This window comes from Saimiri boliviensis, chromosome 7 (assembly GCF_048565385.1).
Source record: "Saimiri boliviensis isolate mSaiBol1 chromosome 7, mSaiBol1.pri, whole genome shotgun sequence".
NCBI classification, from domain to species: domain Eukaryota; kingdom Metazoa; phylum Chordata; class Mammalia; order Primates; family Cebidae; genus Saimiri; species Saimiri boliviensis.
This window is the reverse complement of record NC_133455.1, coordinates 50253265-50270293: the sequence shown is the minus strand read 5'-3', so window position 1 is coordinate 50270293 and position 17029 is coordinate 50253265. Positions and strand designations below refer to the sequence as shown.

The 17029-nt window shown below is 34.1% G+C and overlaps 1 protein-coding gene across 4 annotated transcripts in view; it reads right to left on the bottom strand.

The window, feature by feature from the left end:
• Window positions 1-275: 275 nt before the first annotated feature.
• CCDC59 (coiled-coil domain containing 59) overlaps window positions 276-17029 on the bottom strand; it is a 148959-nt gene continuing 132205 nt past the window's right edge. For all 4 annotated transcript variants that reach the window (XM_074402481.1, XM_074402482.1, XM_074402484.1 and 1 more), the window contains one exon: window positions 276-3018. The gene's annotated coding sequence lies outside the window, so the exon portion shown is untranslated. The remainder of the gene's footprint in view (window positions 3019-17029) is intronic.

Here is a 17029-nt window from a genome sequence, read left to right as displayed (position 1 = left end):
GTTCTTAATTTAGGGGTGCCCATGCCCTAATCCTTTCAACTTGTAAATATATTGCCTTACATAGAAAAAGATATTTTACAAATGTGATGAGATACTGAATAGGCTACTATTTTTCAAAGAAGTGATAGAACAACAGCATGAAGCTTTAAAGTACAGTCTTTAAAAATACTCCTATTTCTTTCATATAATATTTAGAACAATATAAATTTCAAAGCCAAGCTTCCTCTATTCTCTACTATATGACTTCATACCAAGATACAACCACTATTAACAAATTCTTTTTTTTTTTTTTTTTTGAGAAGGAGTTTGCTCTTTTTGCCTAGGCTAGAGTGCAATGGCGCTATCTTGGCTCATTGCAACCTCTGCCTCCCAGCTTTAAGTGATTCTCCTGCCTCAGCCTCCTCAGTAGCTGAGATTACTGGCATGTGCCACCACTCCTGACTAATGTTGCATTTTTAGTAGAGACGGGGTTTCTCCGTGTTGATCAGGCTGGTCTCTAACTCCTGACCTCAGGTGATCTGCATGCCTCCACCTCCCAAAGTGCTTAGATTAGAGGCATGAGCTACCACACCCAGCCAGCAAATTCTTATGTATTATTGTGTTTGATTTCGACTGATGTACAAGCATGTATTTACTTACAAAGATGGAATTATACTATGCATATTGTTGGGCTGCTTTATTTTCATCTAAAATCATGTATTAGATATATTTAATATGATATATCATTATATTAACTATAATATTCCATTCTATAATTTATTCAATCCCATATTTATGAGTATGTTTTGCTTTTACAACTAAGGCTGCAATATTCCTTATTTTGTTTTGTTTTGGTTTTTTTTTTTGAGATGGATCTCACTCTGTCACACATGCTGGAGTGCAATGGTGTGATCTTGGCTCACTGCAAGCTCTGCCTTCCTGGTTCAAACTATTCTCTTGACTCAGCCTCCTGAGTAGCTGGAATTATAGATGTGTGTCACCACATCTGGCTAATTTTTGTGTTTTTAGTAGAGACAGCATTTCACCATGTTAGCCAGGATGATCTCAAACTCCTAACCTCAGGTTATCTGTTCACCTTGGCCTCCCAAAATGCTGGAATTACAAGCGTGAGCCACCACACCCTACCAGTCTGCAATATTTCTTATACATATATCTTTGTTTATAAAACTGGCTTATTGAATGAACTGAACTTAGTGAATAAAAACAGGAATATTGTTTTGTTATTATCTTACTACTATCTTTAACAGTCATTCTCAAAGTATGGTCCCTAAACTATCAACATCAACATCAATATCACCTGGAAACTTAGAAAACATTTTTTTAAATAAGTAGAAGGAGTACACTCTAAAATAATGATAAAAAGTATAGCTCAGTAAATGCATAAACCAGTAACATGGTCATTTATTATCATTGTATTAGTTTGTTCTCACACTGTTATAAAGAACTGCTTAAGAATGGGTAATTTAGAAAGGAAAGAGGTTTAATTGACTCACAGTTCTGCATGGCTTGGGAGGCCTCAAGAAACTTACAATTATGGTTGAAGGCAAAGGAGAAGCAGGCACCTTCTTCACAAGGCAGCAGGACAGAGTGAATACAAGCAAGGAAAATGCCGGATGCTTATAAAACCATCAGATCTCGTGAGACTCACTATTATGAGAACAGCATGGGAAAAACAGCCCCCATGGTTCTTCAATTACCTCCACCTGGTCTCTCCCTTGACACATGGGGATTATGAGAATTACAATTTAAGGTGAGATTTTGAATTGTAATTCTGTAATTCAGCCCAGCCATATCATTCTGTCCCTGACCCCTCCCCCAGACCAAAAAAGAGAAATGCAGATTATCAGACCTGACAGACCATCCTCCCCACCTCCTGAATCAGAAAGGACAAGTCTGTGTTTTCACGAGCCCTCCAGGTGATTGTGATGCATATTAAAGTTTGATCATCAGTAGCCAACATTCCTTCCATTCTGTCCTTGAGGACATTTCAGGTAAATCCCTTAGCTTTCTCATCTCATTCAATTTCACTACTTGCTTTCAGGCATTAAAATAGCTCATAGAGAAATTGAATAGAAACGTTAATTTCACAATCAATTCAAGGCTTGAACTCAGACTTAGAAGGAGGGAAGGGGGAGACTATTTTTTTACTTTTCTTTCTTATTCTCATCTGAATCTGATACTGTTGGATCTTCCTTTCTATTCTCAATAACTAAGATCTAAAAGAAGAGTTGGAAAAAAACAGAAACCACTTGTTAGGTGATTTGTGCTGTTCTAATCAGCAATCAGGGTCTTTAATGAGGCAGGCACCAAATGTGGATTGTTTGAAAGACCTTCACAGGTATCTCTAATTTGCACAGTTCCAACATAGGAGTAGTGTACTCACATAACCTTACAATTCTTCGCCCCATCATTCTTGGGGCACAGCTCTTGGCAGTGCACTGCACAACCTCTTGTTGTTAGAATACTCTTACCCCCAAAACCAATAGTTTTAATTGATATTAGGTTGAAATGACTCAAACTGAATTACCTTCAACAGCAATCAGTTAATTAACAGCAAAAGCGTACATCTATGGCATGCTGATTGTTGAGAGTACAGACTATTCCTCTGCTATCTTTTCCCTTTCCCAGTATCTAGGGTTTAAAAACTCCTAATAAAAATTAATCCTTTCCCTACTGAAATCAAAGCAAACTGAAATATATATATAGAAGTCAAAACGATGAAGATGGAGATTAAGTATTAGTATTATTATTGATGAAAACTTGTTTGAAGAAAATAGCTTAGAACTGCACTAGTAGTACTTGCTAATACATCAACCCCAAATTAAACAGAACTCTTACCTAGTCACAGGCATAGTTGGCAAACTGCAGGACTCTTCCCCAAGGAGCAGGCTTCTTCGTCCTTGGCAGAAAAGCAAATGATAAATCATGCATCTTGTGGGCAGCTGGTTCCCAATGAATGAAGAAAGAGTAGTTAGTGTAGTCAGAAGCTTTGTGCAGGTTCATCAGATAAATTCTCCTCTTTGCAAATAAAGAAATGAGAGAAATGAAGAGAGAAGCAAAATGTTATCTAGTTCAGTATTGTCTTACTATATATGCAATAAGAACCACAAATGCTAGTCACATACACAAATTGAGTTATCTAGTAACCACCTTAAAAAGGAAAAAGAAACAAGTAAAATCTGCTTTAGTAATATATTTTTATTTAACCCAGTATTCCAAAATATTACCATTTCATAGTATAATCAATATAAAAATAATAATGATGTCTGTTACTCTTGTTTTGTACTAGGTCTCCAAAATTTTATGTGTCTTTGATATTTTCAGCACATTTCAATTAGAACCAGCCACACTTAAAAACACTCATGAGAGGTACAAGGCACTGGCTACCATATTGGACCATGAAGATATAGTTTATGCTTTCTACCTTGAAACATAGGAGAAAGGATTGTATTTTTTCCCTACAATCAGCCAGATTCCACAGTTCAGTGTTGCCCCCAGCACCTTTAACCCTGAGCTCCAAACACCAAAATTAAAGACATTCCAATTCCCTAATTTGGTAATTCTCTAATTTGTAACTTGCTGAGTTACAAATTTTTGCAACTCGGCAAGCATTCTGCTATGAAGTATGATCTAGTTCTCCTATAATTTTTACTGTCACCCCTATTACAAGTAGATCTTTTTGAGCCCCTTTTCTTGGATGAGAGGGAAAACACATCTACAGAAAGAACCATAGGAACAATTTATGTTTTCAAGCTCCGTTGATGAGTGTATGTGTTGGGCAACAATGATGCATCGTGAAGTAATTATTACCAATTTTCTTCAAATGTTCAGCTTTATACAATTCCAAATCACCAGAAAATATTCATTGAATGTTTTGCTCTATATCTGTGAATAAATATATATATATATGAAGAATACATTTGTGAATGTGAAACTGCTGAATCAAAAGAAATGTACTTCTTAAAATAGTTTTTATAATTTTATAAATGCTCTTAATGGGTCATTGTAACACTATCCTCAACCCTTCTCCTTTGTAACCTCTCACTAGAGCAACTGGAAATCAAATATTGCTTTCCTAGTCTCCCTTAAATCTAGGAATGGCCGTAGGACTGTATCTGGCCCTTGAGACAAGCAAAAGTCTTTTGAGGGGATATGTCTAGAGATCTCCTTGTTTTTCAAAAAGCTTGCATAGCCCTTCTCCCTTTCTCCTTTTCTTTGGTTGGCAACAGAGAAAAATATGTGAATCAACAAAATGTGTAAATCAGATGTTTGGAGCCCATGGGGTGACATGCATGAGGGGCAGGCTAATGAAATCACAGAAGAGCTGGTCCTGGTTATCATTAACCTGCTGAACCAGCAATTAACTTCATATTGTTTGAAATTTTTTTTTAAAACCTTACATGTTCAAGTCATATTGTCAAATTTTCTGTTACTTGCAGCCAAAATATTCCTAAGTGGTTAGTCTGTTGACAAAAACTCTCCAAAAAATCATACCAATCCAATTGTTTTCAAAGAAACAGTATGTAAGAGTGAATTTTCACCCAGTATATCCCTGCCAATACAGGATATCATAAAGAGTTTTAGTTTCTGCAATCTCATAGGTGAAAAACAGAATCTCACATTATTTTAATATCCAAGAACAGAGATTTATATTTTTGTTATGTCACTTCACCTGAAGAAAAATACAGTCTACATATTGTATTTTAAAAGTGATAGTCTGCTGCCAAAAATATCATTAGTTTAAAAAAAAACTTGAAAGACTTTAAATTATAATGATATATATTTAGAAGCTCTAATAATATTTTAACCTAATAATAAACATTTTCCCATTATGTATCTTATACTATATATATATTTACACATCAAAGAAACCCATTTTAACACAAATATTGCATATACTACTTGCCTCAGATAATGGGAAAACATGTGACAGTCAGTGAATAAATTTTGCCTATGAAATCATCTAAAATTTCCAAAGAACTTAGAACCTTATATATATCCCTTGAAGATGTCCCTTCTCTTGATCTTGCCCAAATAGTATTATTTTGTGCACCACAACTACTATTGCCAAGATTTTAAGCTCTTACAGGCTAAAAATGGAACATTTTCTTGTTGCAAAGAAAATTTATTCTTTTTATATAGTTAAATTTTAAGAATAAGTTTTTTTTTTATTCTGAGAATCCTTTATCTCACTTTTTTCCATTGGTTCTATTATATATATGAGCTGAAATATATTCAAAGAGATTAAAATTGATTTCAATTCTATAAGGCCAGAAATGAAATTTTTATACAATTAGTAATCATTCAATTTACTCTACTGAAAACTTCATATATAAAGAGTCAGCATTTATGACAAATCTGGTTTTTAGCATAAGCAATAAATATACGTGATTATCTATTAAGGGTACTTACTATTTTCTTGGAATTTTACATTATCTTACATTAACAAAATATTGTGATACTTGAGGTGCCTGGAATATGACTATTTTCCATATGTAATAAAAGTTTCTTATTATTGTCATAATTATCACAATCAGAGCCTTATCCTAGCTGATTATGATGAGCATGCAATCAGTAACAACAGCATAGAAGTTGCCTGCTATACCAACAGATACTGAACATAGATAATTAGGAGTTTCACTGGAATTTCTCTAGAGGGAGCCACCTATTTGAGCCCCTCCTGAACGGGGCTTTGTTATTTCAGAGCTTTCCTTGACTCTTGTCCTCCAGGTCATTTCTACCTTGAAAAGAAGGTCCTGATAAGTATCCTCAAATTCCTGAATGATGCATGTTCTCTTTTCTTCTTTCTCTTAGTCTTATTGCTTAGAGACTGGCCTGTCCCCATTTTCCCCTTCTATCTTTCAAAATGTCTATTATGGGTTGGGGATCTTTCCAATATTATCCTTCTAAAATCATCACGGTGTAGAAACTCGATCCCAAAAGTTCTATAGCATTTTGACACTTCTCTGGAACCTTTATATTTGTCAGAATATAGTCCAGAATTGACAAATACCTATTTAAATCAAGTAACATGATTAGCTCCTTCACTAGGATTACTGTTTCTGCTCTATTTTGTTCTACATGCTGTTAATTGCCCATTCTTTCTTGTTTAGCCATTCTTTACCTTAATTACATGTAAAAAGCAGTATAGAATACTAGACAAGAGTTCCTGGGCTCAAATTCTAACGTGAACATTTACTATCTGTGGCTATGGGGAAATTTCTTAAACAAGCGGTACCTTTTTTTTTTTTTTTTTTTTTTTTTTTTTTTTTTTTTTTGAGACGGAGTTTCGCTCTTGTTACCCAGGCTGGAGTGCAATGGCGCGATCTCGGCTCACCGCAACCTCCGCCTCCTGGGTTCAAGCAATTCTCCTGCCTCAGCCTCCTGAGTAGCTGGGATTACAGGCACGCACCACCATGCCCAGCTAATTTTTTGTATTTTTTTTATTAGAGACGGGGTTTCACCATGTTGACCAGGATGGTCTCGATCTCTTGACCTTGTGATCCACCCGCCTCAGCCTCCCAAAGTGCTGGGATTACAGGCTTGAGCCACCGCGCCCAGCACCTATTTTCTTATCTGTCAAATGAAGACAGTGAGAACATCTAAGTGATAGTGTTATTTGAAGAAGTCAATGAGTTAATAACTGCAAAGCTCATAGAAAATAATCTGGAATGTAGACGGTGCTCAATAATATTACTTATTAATAATTTAATATAACATCAAGACACTTAAGACAAACCTAGGATACAAAAGTCATAAAAATTATTTTTACTATAGGATACCCTGGAACAGCCTATACTTAGGAGAATAAGGAAAGAAAAAAAGAGATTCCCAATATATTTAACAGTGGCAAGAAAGGTAAGAAATGGAACAAGAAGTCAATAAGTTGAAATTCACCTATTGAAATTGTTGTTTTGCAGCTTAAATATTGATAATTTCTTATAGAACAATCAAACCAAAATTAAGCCAAAACGATGGCTGAAAAGAATACTGAACAAAAATGTCACATTTATGCCCAGACCATTCTAAAACTAAATAGAGATTAAATGACAAACACCTGAGTGAGAAGAATTATGCTGAGATAGTATAAAGAAAAAGAATTGTTAAATGCCTTAACTCCAATAAAACAAATAGGAATAGAGGGGAGGATGGTCAGCTGACTTCAGGTCTGAGTACCACATTGTGGGTAAACATATGTAAGTTCTTGTCAGACTGTAAAATCACCGTATGAGATTACAATTACTTCACTGATAAGGTGCTGGTAATGCAATTCTGTAATAAGCTAAAATATGATGCATAGTAAGCTTCTAAATGAAAAGTTTATTCTTACTAAACTTCTAATTAATTAAAAGTATTGGAAGAGTCTGGGAGAACATCATAATTACTGTCATTATTTTTCATGGTCAAACTAGAAACATATTGTGTTAATAGAATATTCCAGGCTTAGGTAAACTCAAACTTGGCTCAATTTCCTGCACCTCAAATTGGGAGAGAAACAGCTCTTCCCTAGCCTCTCTGTTCCATAGAATCAAACCCCCTTACCCTCACCTTCAGCATCCTTCATAGTTTGGCTCCTGCCTCTCTCCCTTATTTTATTTCCCTGTTATTTACCACCATTAGTTGGAGAGACCACATCATTTATTATCTGAACTGAAGCAACTCCAACAAGATAAACATAGGTCTCTAAAATAAACTAGTATAAATACTTGAAATAATATTTATGTGGTAAAAGTTTGTTTTTATTATACTGGTGGACCTATACAATATATTTTCATTTAAAATCACTTTTAAAATAAAATTCTACTTAGAAAGTAAAAATAACATATATAAATGTACAAAAAGGGAGAAAGCTACTTTATCTAGGCTATCAGAATGTTAAAAAATAACAAAAGCAGTATAAATCTTATTGGTACATATGCATGTACTTTTAATCAGCTTCTCAGTTGTGTCTGTCCCAAAACTATGTCACTGGCATTTTTCCAAATATTGTATTTCAATTGTCTTATATTTATTTTTTCAAAAAATTCTCTGCCATTTTCTTCAAAACCAAATATAATGTGAATAATTTGAAATTGTTGATATCTTCAATAGAATAATGTCTGTAATTACAATGATTTTTATCAGAAAATACTCTTTTTACAGGGCTAGAACAACTGAAACACTCAAAGTAAATTCTACCAAATAAAAGATATTCTTAGTTCAATATTTTGTATTTAAAGGAGTAATCACAAATATTTTGCAAGCACATCTTTTTTACCTGCAGTCAGAGAATTTGCTTCGAAAATTATTTTACATAAAAAACTGATCAAGTAAGTCATTGCTATTTATAATTGTTTTAGATGTTTTGCCAGATTTAGATCTTGCTAAATTATAGGCCTTCTTAAACTTCATTCTATTCTTGTACAGAATCTAAATTAGTCCAAGAAAATGGGAGTTCCATCAAAATCAGCTTATTCCAAAAGCAATTCTAGAATTTCAAACTAAATCTTACATGCTGCTTGAACTCCTACTAACTTGTTCACTGATACCTCTGCTTTTATATTGACAAATTTCCAAATGATCTTGCTTTAAAGCTTTATTTTCAATAATTCTGTTTATAAGAATTATTTTCACTTATTCTCCAAAAGATGGAGAGACTCTTGGCTTTCCATTTGTTAAATATTTAATTCAAGGTTTCTCATTGATTTTCAGGGAAATGCAACCAAGATTTGGAGAAGTCATTATTTAAAAGTTTGCTACCACAGTAAAATACTTAGGTTGAATGACAAGGCAGTTCCTCAAAGACTGAAACATTTCTAAAGTCTGTACAATGCTGGACAGCAAAGAGAAAAAAGACTCATTGGCATGCTGAAGGATTTAGTTGTACACAACACCAACTTTGTCACAGACATCTTATAGTTGTTACTCTAAGTGTTTATAAATTTAAAATATTCATCAAATTTTGACAAATTAATGTGTATCATAAAAATACCAGGTAAATTCTCACTTTGTAGTTTTCTTATTTAGTTATAGCTATCTTTTAATGACAATACTGTTCTCTACCCCCCAAAAATTACAGTATCACTGTAATAACCATTTTAAATTGAGTTTCAAACTTATCAACTAAATTTAAAATAGCAATATAATAATGTTAAGCATATCAATATCAAACATATCAACTTTGAGAGAAAGAGTCTCCAAGAGATTTACTTTGATTCCATAAAATTAAGTTTCTTAAAAGGAAATCATTATGGAAATTAACTGATTTTAAGCATCTAATGATGTTTATGTGAAAACTAGCATCGTTTAAATGCCTGCAAAATTCTGCTAAATGATCTGATACATTAACACCTAACATTTCACTTTCTGTATATGAAAAAAGGGATTAAACATGAGCAAATTCAATTTAAAATAATAATTTTTAATCTAGATTTGCCTTCTGGAGCTTCAAATATCTAGTAAAGTTTCGAACACATGATGATTTATGTTTTTTCAGGATATTTAGATTTTCAAGTTTCAAGGCCATAGATATATTATGGCCTCCATGATGGATGATAAATATTGACAAATATTTGTATAACTTAACATATGCTTTGTCCACTTTATTGAGACACAGACCATAAGATTTCATTTTACATGTTCTTTCTTTCTTTTTTTAGTTTATTGCTACTGATAATGTTTATTCCAAAGTAAAAATGTCTCACCAAACAAAAAAGTAGAGATATATACCACATGCTTAACGTCAGACGGTTATTGAGAGAAATCTGTGTGCAAGGTATATGAGGATACTCTTGGTGCTTTCAAGATAACTCCTTAGATGTACCAGAGACCTCCAAGTGGAACTTTGTAAAATTTTACTTCATATTACTCATGAATCCAAGACAGATTGGCCTTTGTACTCAGTCAATGCTTGGTTAGAGGGAGGAAAAATATTACTGACATTTTTTAGTGTGTCTCTGATGCCTATCTTATCTTAATCACGGTAAACTGTAAGAGTAAGACACAGTCCAGAACACAAGTCTCCCCGTCCCTTTGAACAACTCCAGATAGGTTTCATATTGAGTTTTTAACGAGTATTTAGTATGTCCAGATCAGCGATTATTCTGATGATATAATGAGTGTATTCCTCACCAAAGAACTATGGCTCAGACCGTAACAAAAGTTAAACTAATATTATGTACCCAGCACAGGGAATTCCAACTTATCACTCCAGTGATAAAAATATTCATTTCCTTGGGACTGTTATTATAGAACTTTAAGGTCTTTGCCACATAATTAAAAACTTTATGGTCCAGATCACTCTCAATCCTCAGGAAAGTAGAAAGAGGAATGCCATACTTAAATTCAAATGAGTAAAATTGTCTGTCACTGTTTGTCTTAGTCTAATAATGTCCCCATAACCATGAGATCCTTTCCCTCTGAGACCCATCAAATGTCACCAAAATTATTACATGTCACCATAAGAGGTTGAATATTTCTCTCCTGATTTTAGATTCCAAATTACTTCAATTAGATATCAAGGTATGGCAAAGGACTTTGAAGAACTCATCAATATACTTAATCTTATCACCAACATATACAAACTGCTCTTCCTTCACAACCTCCTAAATGAATTCCACATTCAGAGGCTTTAAATTCAGAGACTTTATTTTCTTAAAAAAAGATGAAAACTGTCTTGGAACTACATTGGGAACAATAGAGTGAGGTACTTGTAACCACTAACACAGCATTTTAACTCCATAGTGTAAACCCTTGGATTCATGTGCCCTTGCTAAAAATCACACAAAGCTTCAAACTTCATTTGTACTGCACTGCCATTCCATTGAGAGATTTAACATAAGGATTCTTAAAAATGTTTCAGAAGCAGTTAGTCATTAGAAGAAGACATCTTCAAACCACATGTGCTATTTCAGAGGAGTAATTGTTGTAGTAACAGCCCTACAGACTTTTTATAAGACCTATAGTACTACTAAGAAGATCTGAAAAATTATGAAGAAATCATGAAATTAATTGATTTAACTAATAGACTCATATTTGTTTTGCAGGCTCTTCATATTGGGGATGGAATCTGTTACCTTGGTTTAATTTAGGAACTGTTGGATTTCAGTTTAGCAGTGGGTTACAAATCTTGATCATAATTATTCTCCTAGTATTTATCTAAGTGGCGTGTTTTAAATGTGTGATCACTAGCAAATTAAATGCTATTGTTCAGTCACTACTCCATCAAGTAATCCAAAAAACTGACTTGAGATCAAGAAGACTACAGCATGATGTAGAAAACATCTACCCTAAACCTACAGAACTAGGTCCAGCTCACTGGGGCAGCAGATTGCCATGCATGCCTTCGTTTTTTGTTTTCCTAGTTAATTTCTTTCCTGAGTTAAGGTTTTGTATTTTAAATAAACACTTGTTATTTAAAATGTAATACTTACAAAATTTTATACATAACATTTCTTTATGCATTCTCAATTACTCATTAGTATGAGTCCAATACCTGGCTGCATACTTTTCATGATTTAGACAAATATACAATCAAACTGATTGGTTTGTGTTTATCTCTGAGTCCTAATTGGTTCTCTTAAGTATTAATGCCTAAAACACATTTGTTTTCACTAATGATTAGACTCAACCATAACATGAGTTTTACCTAGCAAATAGCATAACAGTTACGTTAATCAAAAATCTAAAACCACCTGTCATAAAATAGCTACAATAAAAGGTCTCCTTTTTCACCAAAAAAACACCCAAGATCCATTTGTAAGAAATAGACTCAATTTTCTGAGTCTTTTACAGTGGTAAGGCTCAGATGAAAAACAGAAAATACATGTCTTATATTTTACCTCTCACATTTACAGACCTCACAAAGAATGATTCCTATATAAGTTAAAAATCTGATTTTCTACCAGATTGAATCATTACTCTCTTTAATAATGTCATCATTTTATGGTCCTCTGCCTAGTACCTAACTACTTCTGAACAGAAATGAAACCATATAATGAAATTGAGATACTCCATGAAGCTATTTTGGTCAAGATCACATCATTTGGTAGAAGCCAATGACTATTATTGAATTTGTGCGCCCCTACCAAAAAAAAAAAAAAAAAAAGTTTATTGGCTACTACCAGAAAACTTGACAAGATCGTATATCAGTAAGCTCATGTCTGTCTGCAGGATAGTCTCTAAAATAATGCAGTTTCCATTTTGATCCTCTATTTCTCCTTCTTTGAAAAATAACTTGCTTTATTTAAGAAAAGAAAAATTGGGCCTCAATTAGAGGTTCAAATCCTTACTGAGTGGAAATTCTAGACAGCTTTTTTCTATTCTCAAAATTTTTTATATTATTCTTTAAAAGAGACATATAATGTAAGGAAATTCTTGTCTATCATGGTTCAGTGATTGAAAGAGGAGCTAAACAATCTCAATAAGCCCATAGATCTGCTCTCATAAGAAGTTTATGAGATTGGAACATTTTGATTTAAAATAGAACAGTCCTAGACAGAATATTTAAATGGTGGTACATGTCCAATTTCTGAGGAATAATTGAGGTGCCACATGTGCTATTTCAGAGGAATAATTGTTGTAGTAACAGCCCTACAGACTTTTTATGAGACCTATAGTACTACTAAGAAGATCTGAAAAATTATGAAGAAATCATGAAATTAATTGATTTAACTAATAGACTCATATTTGTTTTGCAGGCTCTTCATATTGGGGATGGAATCTGTTACCTTGGTTTAATTTAGGAACTGTTGGATTTCAGTTTAGCAGTGGGTTACAAATCTTGATCATAATGATTCTCCTAGTATTTATATAAGTGGCGTGTTTTAAATGTGTGATCGCTAGCAAATTAAATGCTGTTGTTCAGTCACTACTCCATCAAGTAATCCAAAAAACTGACTTGCCAAAAAGAACAAGAAAACCTGACACATAATAGCAGTTGAAATGACTACCAGCAACAACTTGCTGTGTAATCATGACTTTCCAAAGAATGATATAGACCTGAACTGATCATTTCACCAGATGATAGTGATCTATTCTCTAGCTTGGGCTGGAAACTGATGACATGTAGAGGTGAAGAATTGAAACAATCATACTGTCACTATGACTTAGTTGAGATTGTATATTACCTGTGTCAGCATGAGTTAGTTGTTTGTTCCCAGAAATTTTGCCAAGAAAGAAATAAAGATGTAAACCAATAAATCACTGTTTGCTTCTGGAAATTTCCAAAGATCAATTTATTAGAGGCAATAGACTGTTCACCTGAGAGAACAGCTTGCTAGTCACCCATTTATTTATCAAGATTTGCTTCATCAGCCTCATTTCTCTATGTCCCCCAACTCTAAACTATTATATCATGAATTTTGTCTAATCCTGATTAGTTCCCCATCTTTCCACACTCATCTTCAACAACTTCAGTTTCTATAACAATAACCTATAAATATTTCATTCTGACCTCTCCTTTCCAAACCATAGCAAGACTCTATTAAGGTGATGTGCTACCCAATGAAGAAAGTTCTAGAAAATTTTGCATTTATTTGTTAATAGGTTATTTGGTGATATTTTGTAGAATTCAACGTAAACAATTTCATTGGCCATGAGGCTCTAATTATTCGGTGTCATTGTTCATTGTTTGCTTTACTTCTAAAATTTTCAGTACCTCCTCTTCTCTCCTCTTTTGCTAAGAATGACCAAGTTGTTTTACTTTTTAAATTTTTTTAAAAAGTGTTCTGAGTACATGGTCGGTGTATGTATTTACGGAGTACATTAGATATTTTTATACAGGCATGTAATGCATAATAATTACATCATGGAAATGGGGTATCCTTATATTCTTTTAGTTATTTAAAAATACTACAAAAATTAAATTATTATTGACCACAGTCCCTGTTGTGCCATCAAACACTAGGCCTTATTCATTCATTCTAAGTATTTTAATATCCATTAACCATCTCCACTTCTTTCTCAGAACATCACCCTCTGCCTCCCAACTACCTTTCCAAGCCCTCTTGTTACCATCTTCCTATCCTCTATCTCTGTGGGTTCAATTATTTTTATATTTAAATCCCACAAATAAGTGAAACTATGTGATGTTTGTGTTTCTGTGCCTGGCTTATTTCACTTAATGATCTCCAGTTCCATCCATGTTGTTGCAAATGACTGAATCTTATTTTTTTCGGGCTGAACTTACTCCATTGTGTCTAAGTACCACATTTTCTTTATCCATTTGTCTGTTGACAGAGACAGATTGCTTCCAAATCTTGGCTGTTGTAAACAAAGCTGCAACAAACCTGGGAGTACAGATTCCTCTTTTGATCTACTTATTTCCTTCCTTTTGGGTAGTTTCATGAGGACCCTCCAAACTTTTTCAGAGTGCTTGTACTAATCACATTCCTATCAATAGTGTACAAGTGTTCCCTTTTCTCCACATTCTCAGCAGTATTTGTTATTGTCTGTCTTTTGGATTAGAGCCATTTTAACTATGGTGAGATCTTGTCTTGTTGTAGTTTTGATTTTCATTTCTCTGATTAAGTCCAATGTTTGTTGATTTTCTGTCTGAAAAATCTGTTTAAAGCTGAAAGTAGGGTGTGGATGACTCCAGTTATAATTGTATTAGAGTCTCTTTAACTTCTAATAAAATTTGCTTTATATATCTATGTGCTCCAGTATTGGGTACATATATATTTTAAATTATTATATCTTCTTCATTAATTGACTGCTTTATCATTATATGGTCATCTTCTTTGTCTCTTCTTATAGCATTTGTCTTGAAATCTATTTTGTCTGATAGAAGTATAGCCACTCCTGCTCTTTTTTTGTTTCTATTGGCAGGGAATATCTTCTTCCATCCCTTAGTTTTCAATCAGTCACCATATGTCTTTTTTCGAGAGTTTACTCCATTACATTTAATGTTATTATTGATAAGTAAGAACTTACTCCTGCCATATTATTATTTGTTTTCTGGTTCCTTTGTGGCCTTGTCTTTCTTATTTGTTGCCTTCCTGTCTTTGTTTTAGTGAAAGTTGTTTTTTACAGTGGTATGATTGAGTTTCTTGCTTTGCATTTTTTGTTTATCCATTGTATGGTTTTTGGTTTGAGGTTACCATGAGGCTTGTAAATACTGTCTTGTGACCCATTATTTTAAGCTGATGACAACATTGCTTGCATTAACAAACAAGCCAAAAGAAAACTAATGAAGACTCTACAACTTAACTTTGTCCCCTGCTTTTTAACTTTTTATTACTATTTATATCTTGTACTATGTCTCGAAAAGTTTGTTGTACATATTATTTTTGATTGATTCATCATTTAGTGTTTCTATTTAATATAGGAATAATTTACACACCAAAGTTATAGTATTATAATATGTATGTGTTTATCTGCGTACTTACTATAATTTACACACCAAAGTTACAGTATTATAATATGTACGTCTTTATCTGCATACTTACTATTATCAGTGAGTTTTGTATCTTCAGATGATTTCTTTTGGCTCATTAATGTCCTTTTATTTCTGATTGAAGTACTTTCTTTAGCATTTATTGTAGGATGAATCTGCTGTTAATAGTATCTCTCAGGCCGGGCGCAGTGGTTCATGCCTGTAATCCCAGTACTTTAGGAGGCCAAGATGGGTGGATCACCTGAGGTTAGAAGCTTAAGCGCAGCCTGGCCTACATAGTGAAACCCCATCTCTACAAAAAATACAAAACTTAGCCAGGCATGGTGGCATATGCCTGTAGTCCCAGCTACCCAGGAGGCTGAGGCAGAGAATTGCTTTAAGTCTGGAGGTGGAGATTGCAGTGAAGCAAGATTGTGCCACTACACTCCAGCTTCGGCAATGAGTGAGACACCAACTCCCCCTCCACCAAAAAAAAAAAAAAAAAAAAAAATCAGCTTTTGTTTTTCTGGGAAAGTCTTTATTTCTCTTTCGTGTTTGAAGGATAATTTAACTGGATATACTATTCTGGGATAAAAGTTCTTTATTTTTCCTTCAGCACTTTAAATATGTCATGCCACTCTCTCCTGGCCTATAACATTCTCATTGAAAAGTCTGCTGCCAGAAATATTGGAGTTCCATTGCCTGTTATTTTTTTATCTTCTCTTGCTACTTTTAGTATCTTTTCTTTATCCTTGACCTTTGAACATTTGATTATTAAATGCTTTGAAGTAGTCTTCTTTGGGTTAAATCTGCTTGGTGTTCTATAACATTCTTGTACTTGGATATTGGTATCTTTCTCTAAGTTTGGGAAGCACTCTCATACTATCCCTTTAAATAAACTTTCTACCCCTATCTCTTTCTCTACCCCTTCAAGGCCAGTAACTCTTAGATTTGCCTTTTTGAGACTTTTTTAGATCCTGTAGTTGTACTTCATTTTTTTTTATTCTTTTTTCTTTTGTCTCCTCTGTGTATTTTCAAATAGCCTGTCTTCATGTTCACCAATTCTTTCTTCTGCTTGATCAATTCTGCTATTAAAAGACTGACATGTTTTTCAGTATAGCAGTTGCATTTTTCAGCCAGAATTTCTGCTTGACTCTCTTTAATTATTACTCTTTTTGTTAAATTGATCTGATGGATATCTAGGTAGCCAGGTGTTAGGAGAATGGTGATGCCAGCACTTTCCTAGCCACCTTGGCTGGCATCTCAGTAGGTCATGTGCTCTCCAATCCACTGTCCCTGGGCCCAGTTTAGGCCTAGGATTCAACTAGATGTTGCAGTTCTTGAGGCCTAGACTGCCTTTTAAGTTTATTTGGAGCCTCATAGCACTTTAACGTGCAGTGGTGAGGCTTGAGGAAACTCAAGTTTCAACAGCTGGTGTCAGCGATTTCTCTCTGGCTGGGGCTGGTTTAACGGCTTCGCTCCAGGGCATGTATCAGTTGAGGCTGGTCTTGTTTTGCTTTCTGTTTTAAGGACACTGCTGAGTTCAAGCCTCACAATTGCTGCACTCTCCCTCGCCCTAGGACACAGAAATGCACACTGCTGCTGCTCAGGGATGGAGGAGGGGTGGCATCAGCAATTCAAGATCATTTTCCTACCTCTTTAGTGTCTCTTTCA